This window comes from Octopus bimaculoides, chromosome 7 (genome assembly GCF_046866305.1).
Source record: "Octopus bimaculoides isolate indiv1 chromosome 7, ASM4686630v1, whole genome shotgun sequence".
Taxonomy (NCBI): domain Eukaryota; kingdom Metazoa; phylum Mollusca; class Cephalopoda; order Octopoda; family Octopodidae; genus Octopus; species Octopus bimaculoides.
In genome coordinates this window covers 40057817-40072816 of record NC_142934.1, presented here as the reverse complement: position 1 = coordinate 40072816, position 15000 = coordinate 40057817, and the positions used below count along the sequence as shown (strand labels likewise).

Below are 15000 nucleotides of genomic sequence, written 5' to 3'. Positions count from 1 at the left end.
TCTCTAGTGGGTGTAAAAGCCTCATATTGTGTGCAGATATTATCTGTGAAATGCTCCTCATGTTAGAGAAACCGAATCTAACCCTGTGTGTATTAATGATTGGGGAGTAATGAGAATGTTTTGGAAAACTCTTATTAATAGCGTCTTGGAACTGGGATACCAAGTTTGATTTTACACTTTTGCTAAAAGGCAGTATTATCCAGACATTTTTATTAGGTTCTGGTTTAGAATATTTGCTAGTATTATTCATAAATAGTCTTATTTTATTATTATCATTGAAACAGGGTTTAAGCTGACGGTTACTTCCCCTATTTCGTGAAAAAATGTTTAGCTGGTTATTATCGTTAAAGAATTTATGATGGAAGTTATAATTGTATTTGTTGTTATTATTTAAATTAAAATCTATGTTATTATTACTATTATTATTATTATTATTACTCAAATCGGTTTCATAAGTAGAATGTATATAATCAACTTTTTCTCTATAACCTGCTTTTAATAAAGCTGAATTGTAAAACTCAGCCTCCTTATTGAAGATATTTTCGTTTGTAGATAGATTGAATAGTCTAAGTGATATGTTCTTAACTAAATTTCTCGTTACCGAATTTGGATGATTGCTGAACCTGCTGGTGTATTTTAGGTTAGTGGAGGGTTTGTGATAAATATATATATATATATATATATATAGAGAGAGAGAGAGAGAGAGAGAGAGAGAGAAGAAGATAAATTTCGAACGCAGTGCGCAAACAGCAGAAAGATTGGGTATTTCATCCGTATAAGACGGAAAAAAGTTGCCAGCAGATGGTTATGGCATTCGAACCCATACAACTCAGATACTGGCTAAGTACTTTACCATTAAGCTAAATGACCCACTGACAACAGTCGCTGTCAATTTTAATGCTAAATAATTATTGCTTTTGTAATACAACATTTTATAAACAAACTTTGGATGTGGCGAATGTGCTTGGAAATTTACAGACAAGAAAGTAAATTTCGAATGCAGTATAGTCATGAAAACAATAGAAAGATTGAGTGCTGGCAACTTTTTATGTCTTATAAGGGTAAAATCCCCAATCATTCTGTTTTCACATATACTTTGTTCAAAATTTACCCTCTTGCCTGTAAAATACCAAACACATTCGACACTTCCAAGTTTATTTAAATATAACTATATTCATATATATATATATATATATATATATATATGTGTGTGTGTGTGTGTGTGTGTCTCTATGTATATATATATATATATATATATATAGTTTTAAAAAAAAACACAAAAAACAATAACAAAAAAACAACAAAGTGAGGACGTGATACGGATAGTGTTATTGGACGCTCGGGAAAGGAAGGAGAGAGAGTATGACGTTTCGGGCTGAGCCCTTCGTCGGAAAGACAGAAAGTTCGGAGAATGGAAAAACGGAGGAAGAGGAAAATGGCACCGATGCCCACGAGGTTACATTGTGAAAGGACCAGAAGAGGAGGTGGTGGGGGAAAAGTTCTTTCTAAGACAGGAGAGTGAAAAAGAGGAGGTGAATATCTGTGCGTGCGCGAGAGTCTGCGAGTGTGTGTGTGATAACAGAACGTGTGTGTGCGTATGTATGTATGTGTGTGTGTGTGTGTGCATGGTTTGGTGGTTTATCTGTTAGTGTGTATGTGTGTTCGCGTGTGTGTATGTGTGTGTGACGTAGTGGAAGGAATTAGTAGCAGGAATAGTTAGTGGGTGCTTATGGACAATGGTGAGTGGAAGGTCAGCAGGCAGTTTTTGAGTATGTGTGTGTTCCTGTGTGGGGTCGTAGGTGTTGGGTACGTGTGCGTGTGTGTGTATTTTGTACGTGCGCGTTTGTGTATGTTGTGTATATGTGCGTTGCTGTGTACGTGTGTGTGCGTGCGTTTGCTATTGTATGTGCGTGTGTTGTTTATGCCCATGTGTGTGTGATTGTATACGTGTCTGTGTGAGTGTGTTGTGTTGGTGAGAAGTGTGTGTGCGTGTGTGTTTGTATGTGCGTGTGTGTGTGTGGGATTGTGATGTGTGTGGGGTTGTGAGTGTTAGGTACGGGTGCGTGTGTGTGTTTATGTGTGTCTGTATGTGTGTGTGCGTGTGTGTATATTTTTTGTGCGTGCGTGTCTGTGTATATTGTGCATGTTTTCGTGCGTGCGTGTGCGTTGTGTATGTGAGTGAGTATTGCGTATGTGAGAAGTGTGTGTGCATGTGTATGTGTGTGTGTATGTGTATGGGTGTGTTTATGTGTGTTTGCGTGCGTATGTGTGTGAGAGCGTAAGGATGTGTGCCAGGTATGTGTGTTATTTTGTGTGTGCACTCCTGTGTGTGTGTGTGTGTGTGCATGTGTATGCGGCTGTGTATGTACGTGTATGTAGACGTGCGCGTATATATGGGTGTGTGTGTGTGTATAGGGCTGTGTAAGGTGTGTGTCTACCACTGTGCGTGTGTGTGTGTATATATGTGCGTTCGTCTATATGTGTGTGTGAGGGCGCGCATGTATGTTTGTCATGTGTGTGGGCGGTATATATGTAAGGTGTGTGGGAGGTGTACGTGTTAGGTGTATGGGAGGTATGTGAGGTATGTGTAAATGGGGGTATGTATGGGTTGTCAGGTGTGTGGGAGGTATGTGTGAATGGGGGTATATATGGGTTATGTGTGCAAGGGTGTGTATGCTTGGGTGTTTGCGTGTGTGTGTATGCGCAAGTGTGCGTGTGTATGTGCGTTTGTATAAGTGTATGGGCGAGTCTGAGCGTGTAAGTGCATGCATATGTGTTGTGTGTGTGTGTGGTGTGTTGGGGGGTAGGTGTGCTTATATGTGTGTGTATTGGTGCGTGTATTTTTTGTGTGTGGGTATGTGTGCGTGTAGGAAGGGATGAAATAAATTGTGGAAAATTGTAGTGATTGTAATAAAAAAGTGAATAATGGATATAATGTAAAGTGGATGGGGGGGGGGGTAAAAAAAAAAATATAAAAAGAATACTATATAAAGAAAAGTGTTGCATTGTCGTAAAGGGGAGAGTCATAAGGAGGAGGGGTCTGTGTTGAGTCCGAAGGGGAAAGATGATCTAAGGTTAAAAATATAGCGCTGTTCCAAGTGTAGTCGCGAGGGAGTGGACCCATAGTGCAGGGCGAGGCCAAAAACGGAGATGTTAGAGGGGGAGTGGTTGGCCAAGTGGAAGTGACGGGCGACGGGGGAGTCCGAACCTAGCCGAACGTCCCTTAGGTGTTCGGTGAAACGGTCGGCCAGCCGGCGGCCCGTCTGTCCCACGTAGAGTTGGTTGCATAGGTTGCATTTGATGCAGTAAATTAGGTTGGAGGAGGTGCAGGTGAAACTGTGTGGAATGTGAAGTGTTTGTAGGTTCGACCCTGTGACAGAGGTAGTGTTGGTGATGAAGGGGCGGGTGTGACAGCGGGATCTGGAGCACGGGAAGGAGCCGGGTGGGGGTGGGGAGGAAGAGGAGACGGTACTACGGACCAGTAGATCGCGTAGGTTGCGGGCGCGTTTGAAAGAGGATAGGGGTGAGTTAGGGAAAATGGGGTGGGTGGTGGGATCGAGCTGGAGGCGACCGAAGGCCCGTAGGATCCTCCGACGAAGGGGTAGGGTGGCAGGGTGGAAACGGAGTGGGAAGGGGGTACGGTTAGGGGATTGCACAAACGTCGGAGGCGGAGGAACTGGGAGTAGCGGATGGCCCGTTTGGTGTGGAATGGATGGGAGGAGGAGAAGTTGAGGTAGAGGTGGGAGTCAGTGGGTTTGAAGAAGGCGGAGGTAGTTAGAGAGTTGGAGGGAGGGTTGATGGAAAGAGAAATGTCGAGGAAGTTAACAGAGGTGTCAGAGATGGTAGAAGTAAAGTCAAGAGCAGGGTGGAAGTTAGAGAGGAAGGAGATGAAAAGGCAGAGCTGTTCGCGGGAGGGGGAGGTGGCTCCTATACAGTCATCTATGTAGCGACCTATAGTTCTGGGGTCGTACCGGAGAATTGGGAGAATACTTGGGCCTCAATGTAACCAACGAAGAGGTTGGCATAATTGGGACCCATTCTCGTTCCCATCGCGACCCCAGAGAATGTTGGCAGGTTTCTCCGGCGAACGTGTTGCAGTTGAGGGTGAGCACGAGTTCTGCCAGACGAAGCAGGGTAGGGGGGCTAGGTGTGGGGTCAGGGCGGCGGTCAAGGAAGTATTGGAGGGCTGAGAGACCATCGTTGTGTGGAATCACGGTGTATAGGGATTTGATGTCCAGGGTGAAGAGGAGGTGTGAGGGGCCGGGAGGGAAAGAAAAGGAACTGAAGAGGCGAAGGGCGTGGTTAGTGTCGTGTATGTGGGATGGGAGGGCAGCAACTAACGGGGATAAGATATGGTCGAGGTATTTTGAAATAAGTTCGGTGGGGCAATTGCAAGCAGAGACAATGGGGCGGCCAGGGTTGTTAGGTTTGTGGATCTTGGGAAGGAAGTAGATGGAGGAGGTGCGGGGTGTGCGGACGATGAGGTTGGTGGCGGGAAGAGCAGAGGAGGAGATGAGGTCATGGATAGTGGAGGACACAAGCCGTTGGTAGGGGGGGGTCGGAGCGGAGGAGGCGGTAGAAGAGGGGATTGTGAAGCTGATATATATGTGTATTTATATATATATATGTGTGTGTGTGTTTCTGTATGTATATATATGCATATATATACAGAAGTTGGACAAAATAATGGAAACACCTGGCATCATAGCATCATAATTTTGAAATATCTATAAAACTGTCAAAAGCTTGTTTATTTTTATGCTTTTTCATTTATTATTAGTGTTGCTTAATATGTTTTGCTAAAATTGCTGTTTCTTTTCATATATCATCAGAAAAAGATAATTAAAATTCAGATCTATCGGACTTTCAAAGAGGTCAAATTGTTGGTGCTCGTATGGCAGGCGACGGCGTAACGAAACCAGTTGACATGTTTGGTGTATCAAGAAGTACTGTCTCGAAAGTAATAACAGCCTTTGAGAAAGAGGAAAAAACCTCTTCGTCAAAACAAAGCTCCAGAAGAAAACCAAAACTTTCAGATAGGGACCATTGGACTCTTACACGAATTGTTAGAAAGGATCACAAAAGTACAGCTCCCAAAATTACTGCAGAGCTTAATGACCACCTCAAGAGGCTAGCTTCCACAAAAACTGTTCGCGGTAGCTGCACAAAGCCGGCGGTGGGAGGGCTGCAATCAGAAAATCACTACTTTCAAAAACTAGTGTTGCAAAGTACTTAGTGGAGTAAAAACCTACAGAACTAGTCCCTAGAGCAGTTGAAGAATGTTATTTTCTCGGATGAGTCATCCTTTACCTTATTACTGACCACCGGCCGAGTATACATGTGGGGACAGCCAAAAGAAGCATTTGACCCAGACTGCTTTCTTCCAACTGTTAAACATGGAGGAGGATCTGTGATGATCTTGGAAATCTGCCAGCCCAATAGTTTCCCTTCATGGCAGAATGAATAGTCAAGAATATTTAAGCATTTTATCGGATCAAATACATCCTATGGTTGCGGAACTGTTTCTGGAGGGAAACGCAATTTTTCAGGATGATAATGCCTCGAATCCACACAGCTAAAGTTGGCACTGAATGGCACGAGGAACATTCTAGTGAAGTTGAACATCTTATCTGACCACCACAGTCCCCAGATCTCAATATTATTGAATATTTATGGTGCATTTTAGAAAAACAAGTAAGGAGTCTATATATGGAAGTATATACAGATATATAGGGTTATGTACGCGAATATACATAAATATAATTGTATACATGCGTACGCTCACATTCAAACATGTATGCATATAAGCATGAGCGCACATTCTCATATGTAACATAGACGCACACCCATGCATATACAAAGACGCACACACACGAAACCATGTATGTATGTGCACAAGCATAAACATAGGTTTTTATACATAAGCATACACGCACATATACGAATACATATGCATTGCTACAATACAGACATCCACATAAAAAAACTTTTAGGTCTTAACATATATGCAGGTACTACTAAAGCAGCGCGGACCCGAACGCGCAGTCACGCGTCCGCGCTAGCTAGTCTTGAGTGGTCGATCCTAACCCTAACCCTAACCCTGTCCCTAACCCTAACCTATCCCTAACCCTAACCCTAACCCGCGTGTGCAAATGAATACGTGTTTAGGGTTAGGGTTAGGGTTAAGATCGACCACTCACGACTAGCTAACGCGCGACTGCGCGTTCGAGTCCGCGCTGCTTTAGTAGTACCTATATGCAGACAACTTTTTAAGAAATTGCTGAGTGTATAATAGCGAAAATTGGGCAAAATGCATTCATAATAGAACCCCATATATCAAACCAACCATAAAATTGGTTAAATTTGTTTACAAAATGTTTTTAAATAAATACAAATAAAATAAAATAAAATAAAAACAAGAAAACTATTCATATAACAGTCGAAGGCTTTTTAAAAAAACGTAGGTATCTATACAATATTCTTGCAATGCGAAGTAAATCGTGTATAATGAGGTACAAATCCAGTAGTGAGATTGCAAACAGGTTTCAAGGAGTCAAAAATTATCAAAAAATATACTACCCATATGGTATGTTATTAGCCGACATTTTAAATTTAGACGCATGTCTACATGAATTTAAAAGTTCGCGTCTTTGGTTTAAAGCTTTCTTGTCTTAAAAAAATATGGAATTTCTCTAATAAACACAAATCACATTTAATTGGTCTTTTGTGGGCACCGTGCCTGTAAGGCGATGCTCTACCTAAAATCCTCCATGTCACGTTGAAAGGTCGAGTTTCGCTTTCTTTATATAAATAATATATAAATATATGCATGTATACATACATATATGTACATACCTACATATATATGTATATATACATGCATATATAGGTTCAGGACATTAAAAAAAAACGTAGACAGAATGAGAAACGAGACCATAAAAAACAAAAACATAGAAAACGAATTTTTTTTTCTGAATGGCGATAAAACAAACAGAGAAACGAGACATGCAACAAAAAGAACATTCCTTCATCAGTTGTCCCTGTTTCATCTACTCCGCGCTTCGAAGGTAAAGACAAGACGCGACTTCATTAAAACAGTCCTTCCCGCAAAGTAAATTAAATAAAATTTGGGATTTTTTGCGGAGGGTGAAAGTGGTAACAAAAACAGGACAGTGAGAACAAAACAGTAAAAACAAACGGTGAGGGCTGCAACCAAGACGTTGTGAAGTGCTGAACGCTGGAGAAACGAGCTTTGAGAAGAGACAGATAAAAGCCTGTCTTGTCTTTAGGAAGGAAGTGGAAGAAAGAGAGAATGGCCATTAGTCACGCGAGATCAATGAGAGTCAACGAGGAAGAGTGAGAGAGAGAGAGGGAATGGTGAAGGGGAGAGTAGAAGAATAGGGAAAGGGTGGGAGAGAAAAACAGAAAGGAAGAAGAACCAGAGAGGGAGATAGATAGACATGTACATATATGTATGTATAATGCATATATTTATATATTATTTTTATTATTATACGATCGAACGCCACGCATCCTTTTCCAAGTAAGTTTTATCTTAATAATTACGCTGCGCACTCTTATTCTATCTCTTTTCCATCTATCTCCCTCTCTTCTTCTTCCTTTCAGCTTTTCTCTCCCACCCTTTCCCTATGCTTCCCCTCTCCCCTTCACCGTTCCCTCTCCCTCTCTCTCACTCTTCCTCCTTGACTCTCTCATTGATCACACGTGACTAATGGCTATTCTCTCTTTCTTCCACATCCTTCCTAAAGACAAGACGTGCTTTTATCTGTCTCTTCTCAAAACTTGTTTTTCCAGTGTTCAGCATATCACATCGTCTTGGCTAACAGCAAAAATTCTCAAATTTTATTTAATTTGCTTTGCAGGAAGGACTGTTTTAACGAAGTCGCGAACAACAGCCCAGTCAAGATGGTATTTTTTCTTCTCTTACTCTTTTTTTTTGCAAGCATCTTCAAAATGACTTTCTAAAATCAAATTCCATTATGCAGCTGAGGAGTACATTTTCATTACACATTTTATGTAGTGTTCTCACTACATGAATAAATGAAGTTTGTACGAAACGTATGTACTGCTATAACCTATTGAATTTTTGTTGCTTTTCTTCAAATATATACATATAAACCCCAAAAGAATATTTTTCTCCCTCGTGTTCTGACCACTAACCCCTCTCTCTATCTACCTTACCCTGTTCATGGTATGAACGCCTCCCACCCTCTCCATCTGTACCGGCGGTTTCTATCCTCTCCCATCCTTTGGTTGTCTCCCATGAACACTTCTAAAGGCTTTACGCCATCTCCATCCCTACTTAGGGTTTATCTCCTATGTAAGGTAGTGATCATATAGTGCAAAAATATGATAGTGTAGTGTTTGCATGTTGAATTGAAGGCTATTGTTTGTTTGTGAATTCTGCCAAATGTGAGCTTTCTTTTCAGCTACATGATGCTGCTGTCCCCCATCCCAGGGTCTCACTGGCCCATACCTCCCACACCCTCGGGGTTGGCACTCTCAATGTCGACACACTGAAGGTAGGTCTGGTGAGATTGTTGAGATGCCTGAACCAAGAAGTAAGGTGGAGAGAAGGTTCTGCTATGTTCCTCACAGGCAAAGAACACAAGCACAAAATTTTCTGAGCAGGGAACACAGACAGGGTCGGGGGTATGGGTATACTTCTTGCAGAGAAATGGGTGGATAAGGTAATCGAGGTAGTCAGAGTTTGCAATAGAATACTTAAGATTAGATTAGTGCTTCATCATGGGGTAGCAACCATTATCTCGGACTATGCTCCTCAGCCGGGGCTACCCGATGGACAGAAAAACCAATTTTATGACATCTTCTTGCAGACTACCTTGTTGACGAATGACAGGGACCTTCTCTTTGTGGCTGACGACTTCAATGGACATGTTGGACAACATACAGGGGGCTTCCATGGCGTACACGGAGGCTATGGTTTTGGTTCCCGCAATGTGGAAGGAACCAGGCTGCTGGAGTTCTGTGATGCAAATGATCTTATGGTTTGCAATACTAACTTCAGGAAATCTGCCAATCACATAGTCGCCTACCGTTCTGGCAGATACACTAGCCAAATTGACTACATCCTTGCCAGAAAAAGGGAAAGATAGCTGTTTATAAATGCAAAAACCTTCCCAGGCAAAGAATGTACCCCACAACATAGAATGGTAGTTAGTGACTTCGGGATCAGAGCTAATTGGTTGCCCAGAAGACGACCAGAATGGAGGAGAAGGGTCTGAAAGCTTAAAGATCCCACAAATGGACAGAGATTTAGAGACATATTACTCGAAGCCTTTGACGAAATAGAAGGGGATATAGCTTCACACAATGTAGAAGACAACTGGAGGTTTCTATGGGACAACCTGCTGAAGGCCACTGATCAGATCTGTGGATGGTGCAGAGTCCCCTCTCAACCCAAAATAACGTGGTGGTGGAACAATGCTGTTGATAGGGCTATTAGACAAAAGAAACAGGCTTGGAAGAATGGTGGTAGCAGGGAATTGTATTAGACTGCCAGAAGGGAAGCTAAGAGACAGGTTTATTTAGCCAGAGTGGAAGCAGATAAGAAAAAATTTGCCAATGTTCTGTGCCGTGTTTCATGTTGCAAGACTGTGAGAGAGAATCGTGATGTCGTAGGAGTGAAATGTGTCCGCATGGATGATGGTTCACTTGCACTAAACAAGGCTGCAAAGAAAGCGGTTTGGAGATGCCACTATGAAAGGTTGCTTAATAAAGAAAATGAATGGGAGAAAGATAGTCTGCTGAATGTTGACCCAACAAAGGGACCAGCTATCCGAGTTGACAGTACCATGGTAGATAAAGCAATTAATAGTATGAAGACAGAGAAAGCCTCCGGCCCATCAGGAATCACTGCAAAAATGCTCAAAATATCTGGCAGTGTCAGCTATAGCCTAGTCAGCTGTATAGCGAACCAGGTGATACACGAAGGAGTCATACCCAATGATTGGTGTAGCAGCACCATAGTCAACTGCTACAAAGGTAAAGGTGACGCTATAGATACAAATAATTACAGAGGTATCAAGCTGTTGGATCAGGTAATGAAGGTCACTGAGAGGGTCATAGCCCAACTAATTAGGGAGAGAGTCAGTTTAGATGAGATGCAGTTTGGGTTTGTGGCAGGGAAAAGCACCAATTATGCTATATTTCTGGTAAGACAGCTGCAGGAGAAATACCTAGCCAAAGATATACCTCTGTACCTGGCTTTCATTGACATGGAGAAAGCCTTTGACAGGGTCCCCCGATCCCTTATCTGGTGGTCAATGAGGAAACTAGGGATAGATGAATGGTTAGTGAGAGCATTGCGAGCTATATACAAGGACGCTGTCAGTAAGGTGAGGGTTGGCAATGAGTACAGTGAAGAATTCCAGGTAGAGGTAGGAGTCCACCAAGATTCAGTCCTCAGCCCTCTCCTATTTATCATAGTCCTCCAGGCCATAACACAGGAATTCAAGACAGGATGCCCCTGGGAGCTCCTCTATGCTGATGATCTTGCTCTAATTGCTGAGTCACTATCAGAACTAGAGAAGTTTCAAGTGTGGAAGCAAGGATTAGAATTGAAGGGCCTTAGAATCAACCTAGCAAAAACCAAAGTCCTAATAAATAAGAAGGCAGACAAACAACAAACCCCTTCAGGTAGATGGCCCTGCTCGATCTGTAGAAAAGGCGTAGGGAGAAACTCTATAAAATGTACCCAGTGTAAGCTATGGAAACATAAGAGGTGCAGCAATATCAAAGGAAGGCTAACTAGGAAGATAGTTTTTGCATGTGGCAGATGCTCAGGAGCAATAAACACTGAAAATGTACAGAGAACAACATTTGCTACATTCCAGAGAGAAAAACTAGAAGTAGTTGATAGCTTCCATTACCTGGGTGACCAAGTCAGTAGTGAGGAATGGTGCGCTGAAAGTGTAGCTGCTAGAATAAGAATAGCCTGGGCAAAGTTCAGAGACCTCTTACTTCTGCTGGCGACAAAAGGCCTCTCGCTCAGAGTTAAAGGCAGACTGTATGACACGTGTACGAACAACTATGCTACATGGCAGTGAAACATGGGCTGTGACTGCTGAGGACATGCGTAAGCTCACAAGGAATGAAGCCAGTATGCTCTGATGAATGAGTAATGTCAATGTGCATACTCAACAGAGTGTAAGTACCTTGAGAGAAAAGTTGGACCTATTAAGCATCAGTTGTCGTGTGCAAGAGAGACGATTGCACTGGTATGATCATGCAGTGAGAATGGATGAGGATAGCTGTGTGAAAAAGTGCCACGGCCTAGCGGTTGAGGGCACCTGTGGAAGAGGTAGACCCAGGAAGACCTGGGATGTGGTGGTGAAGCACGACCTTCGAACATTAGGCCTTACTGAGGCAATGACTAGTGACCGAGACTTTTGGAAATATGCTGTGCCTGAGAAAACCCGGTTAAGCCAAGTAAGACCATAACCCGTGGCCTTTGCTAGGGGTGTAACCAGCCCACTTATGCATACTTTCCCTTCATTGGACGCTAAACTCTGCTTGCGAAGACCTGCTGAGAGAAGTGAAATCGAGATCGAATTGAACCAAATTCGACTACTGGCACCCGTGCCAACCTTTCCTTCATTGGACTCTGCTTGTGAAAACCTGTTGAGGCAAGTGAAATCGAAATCGAACCAAATTCGATGACTGGTACCCATGCCAGTGGAGCACTACCAGCACCATCTGAGCGTGATCATTGCCAGAGCAGCTGTCTGGCTTCCATGCCAGTGGCACATAAAAAGCACCATTTGAGCGTGATCGTTACCAGTATTGCCTTACTGGCACTTGTGCCGGTGGTACGTGAAAAATTTTCAAGCAAGGTCATTGCCAGTGCTGCTGAACTGGCTCCTGTGCAGGTGGCATGTAAAAGACACCATTTGAGCATGGCCATTGTCAGTACCGCCTGACTGGCCCTCATGCTGGTGGCATGTAAAAGCACCCTCTACACTCTCGGAGTGGTTGGCATTAGGAAGGGTATCCAGCTGTAGAAATACTGCCAGATCAGATTGGAGCCTGGTGCAGCCATCTGGTTTGCCAGTCCTCAGTCAAATCGTCCAACCCATGCTAGCATGGAAAGCGGAAGTTAAACGATGATGATGATGATAATATATATATGTATATATATATATATATATATATATATATATATATATATATATATATATATATATATATCTGAACATAAGAAGCGTCAGTAGTGGTGTGCAAGAGAGACGATTGCGCTGGTTTGGACATGTGGTGAGAATGAATGAGGATAGCTGCGTGAAAAAGTGCCACTCCCTAACAGTTGAGGGAACCCGTGGAAGAGCTAGGCCCAGGAAGACCTGGGCTGAGGTGGTGAGGCAAGACCTTCGAACATTGGGCCTCACCGAGGCGATGACTACTGACCGAGACCTTTGGAAATGTGCTGTGCGTGAGAAGACCCGGCAAGCCAAGTGAGACTGTTGCCAGTGCCCCTGGACTGGCTCTTGTGCGGGTGGCACATAAGATGTACCATCCTGAGCGTGACCGTTGCCAGTACCGCCTGACTGGCCTTGTAGGGTTTTCGAGCAAGATCGTTGCCAGTGCCCCTGGACTGGCTCTTGTGCGGGTGGCACATAAACGACACCATTTCGAGCGTGGCCGTTTTCGTGCGGGTGACACGTAAAAGCACCCACTACACTCTCTGAGTGGTTGGCGTTAGGAAGGGCATCCAGCTGTAGAAACTCTGCCAAATTAGATTGGAGCCTGGTGTAGGCATCCGGTTGCACCAGTCCTCAGTCAAATCGTCCAATCCATGCTAGCATGGAAAGCGGACGTTAAACGATGATGATGATGATGATGATATATATATATATATATTTAGAGTGTTTTGGAAATTCCTTGATACAGTTACAATACTTGGAGAGGAGACTTTTTCTCAAAGAGGTAAGATTGAGAAAAGAACCTACAAATACATGGGACGGCGATGTGTACCAGGGTAGCACCTATGCTTGCCACACTAGTAATGGGTTATTTGGGAAGAAAAAAATCTACTGCTTATCTCAGATTTCTTTTGGCCAAAACTTTCACTCATACATAGTGGGAAACTGGAAGAGATACTTGGATGACCGCTTTATATTCTAGAACAGAAGTAAGGAAGACCTTAAAAATTTTTTTGAAATAATAAACAGTGTCCATGAATCAATCCAATTCAGTATAGAAATGAATGAAAGGGAACTCCCCTTCCTAGATATCTTAATAATTAAAGAGAATGAGATTATAACAACTGACCTCTATTACAAAAACACAGACACACATCAATATGTAGACTTCAGATCTTGCCATCCTTCCCATAGAAAAAGGAACATACCGTTTAATATGGCAAGACAAATATGTACAGTAGTTTCAGAGACAAATAGAAGAGAAAGACGACTTGTTCCTTAAAAAACAAAAATACACCACCAAACTAATAGACCAAGCAATAATTGAAGCTAAAAATATCCCAATCTCTACGCTGAGAAGAAAAAAACACTCACACTGAGGATAAATGGAAAAATGAACATAAAAATATCCCATTTGTTATCACTCACAATCCCAAAAACCACAATATTCTACAAACAGCAAAATGCCTTCTACCAACTCTACACCAGTTCCCATGTCTACAACAAATAATCAACAGCCGAAGGCAACCCCCAAATCTTAAGAAACTTCTAACCAAAGCAAGATTTGCATCAGAGGAAGAAATCATGCAAGTTACCCCCCGTGGAAACCTCCGATGTGGGACATGTGATTTAATAGAATAGGGATCAACCAAAAAATTCAGGAATGGAAAAGAATTAAAGGTGAATGCAAATATGAACTGTAAAAGCAAAAATTTGATATATTGTATCACATGCCAATGATGCAATGAACATTATATTGGGGAAGCAAAAAGGAAACTAACCAACCAGATAAATGTGCACAGATATCAAATAAAACATCCCTCACTTAGATGCATACTATGTAGTGATCATTTGGACACCTGTGCACAAGGTAAATTTACAATTTTCCCTCTTCATAAAATAAATGAAGAGAACGACCTTCTCCGAAAGGCAGAAGAAGGATATTTTATAAGATTTCTGAGTCCGAAACTAAACCTGAAATAGTCAGCAACAATTTTACTGAAAGACAACTGTCACTCTATGTAATAACATGTGCTTGAAAACGTTAAGAACTGAAAGCACTTGCACATCTATAAAAGCAAAAGCGACACACATTTTGTGAAATCTCTTCCCAAAGGTTAGTGCCTTTCAACTTTCTAAAAAGTTTCTTTCCTCAATATCTTAACTCTCTGAGAAAAAAATATTCTCCCCAAATACATATACACACACACATATATATATATTTGATTAATAAATTCAAAAAGGGATAGAACTCTTTTACAAGAATTTTATCAAGAAGCCAGTGTGTAAAAAAATTCATAAGGGAAATTTCTATTCCCAAGAATATAATTATTCGTTTATATTTATATAATGGGCATTACTACAGAAAAATAATGCCACACACTGGACTTCTCAAAATAACCACATTTAGTACCGAAGGCGAGGAAATACAACCAACAGCGTAGTGTGTTCGTTTTTGGTGAGGTGAGAATTCTGTTTATTTATATATATTTTTGGAACAATACTATGCTGATGAGCGAAATCTAGATTCATTCTAGTAATCGCGAAATCAGTCGATACATAGTTGAGTTATTTAAAAGAAAGTTGGTCGTCTTCTGTTGGTTGTTTTTCCTCGCATTCGGTACTAAATGTGGTTATTTTGAGAAGTCCAGTGCGTGGCATTATTTTTCTGTAGTAATGCCCATTATATAAATATAAACGAATATATATATATATATATATATATATATATATATATATATATATATATATATATATATATATATATATATATACATACACACACACACATATAGTTGAAATTTACAAAAAAACAAACAAA

General features: G+C 41.7%; 1 protein-coding gene and 1 long non-coding RNA gene across 2 annotated transcripts in view; one reads left to right on the top strand and one right to left on the bottom strand.

Moving 5' to 3' along the window:
- The window catches only part of LOC106878176 (5'(3')-deoxyribonucleotidase, cytosolic type-like), a 92998-nt gene that overhangs the window by 75853 nt on the left and 2145 nt on the right, over positions 1-15000 (bottom strand). The gene's annotated exons all lie outside the window — the stretch shown is intronic.
- Positions 7408-8099, top strand: LOC128248297 (uncharacterized). Its single transcript, XR_008264535.1, has 2 exons — positions 7408-7543; positions 7884-8099. It is a non-coding gene; the product is annotated as an uncharacterized LOC128248297 (long non-coding RNA).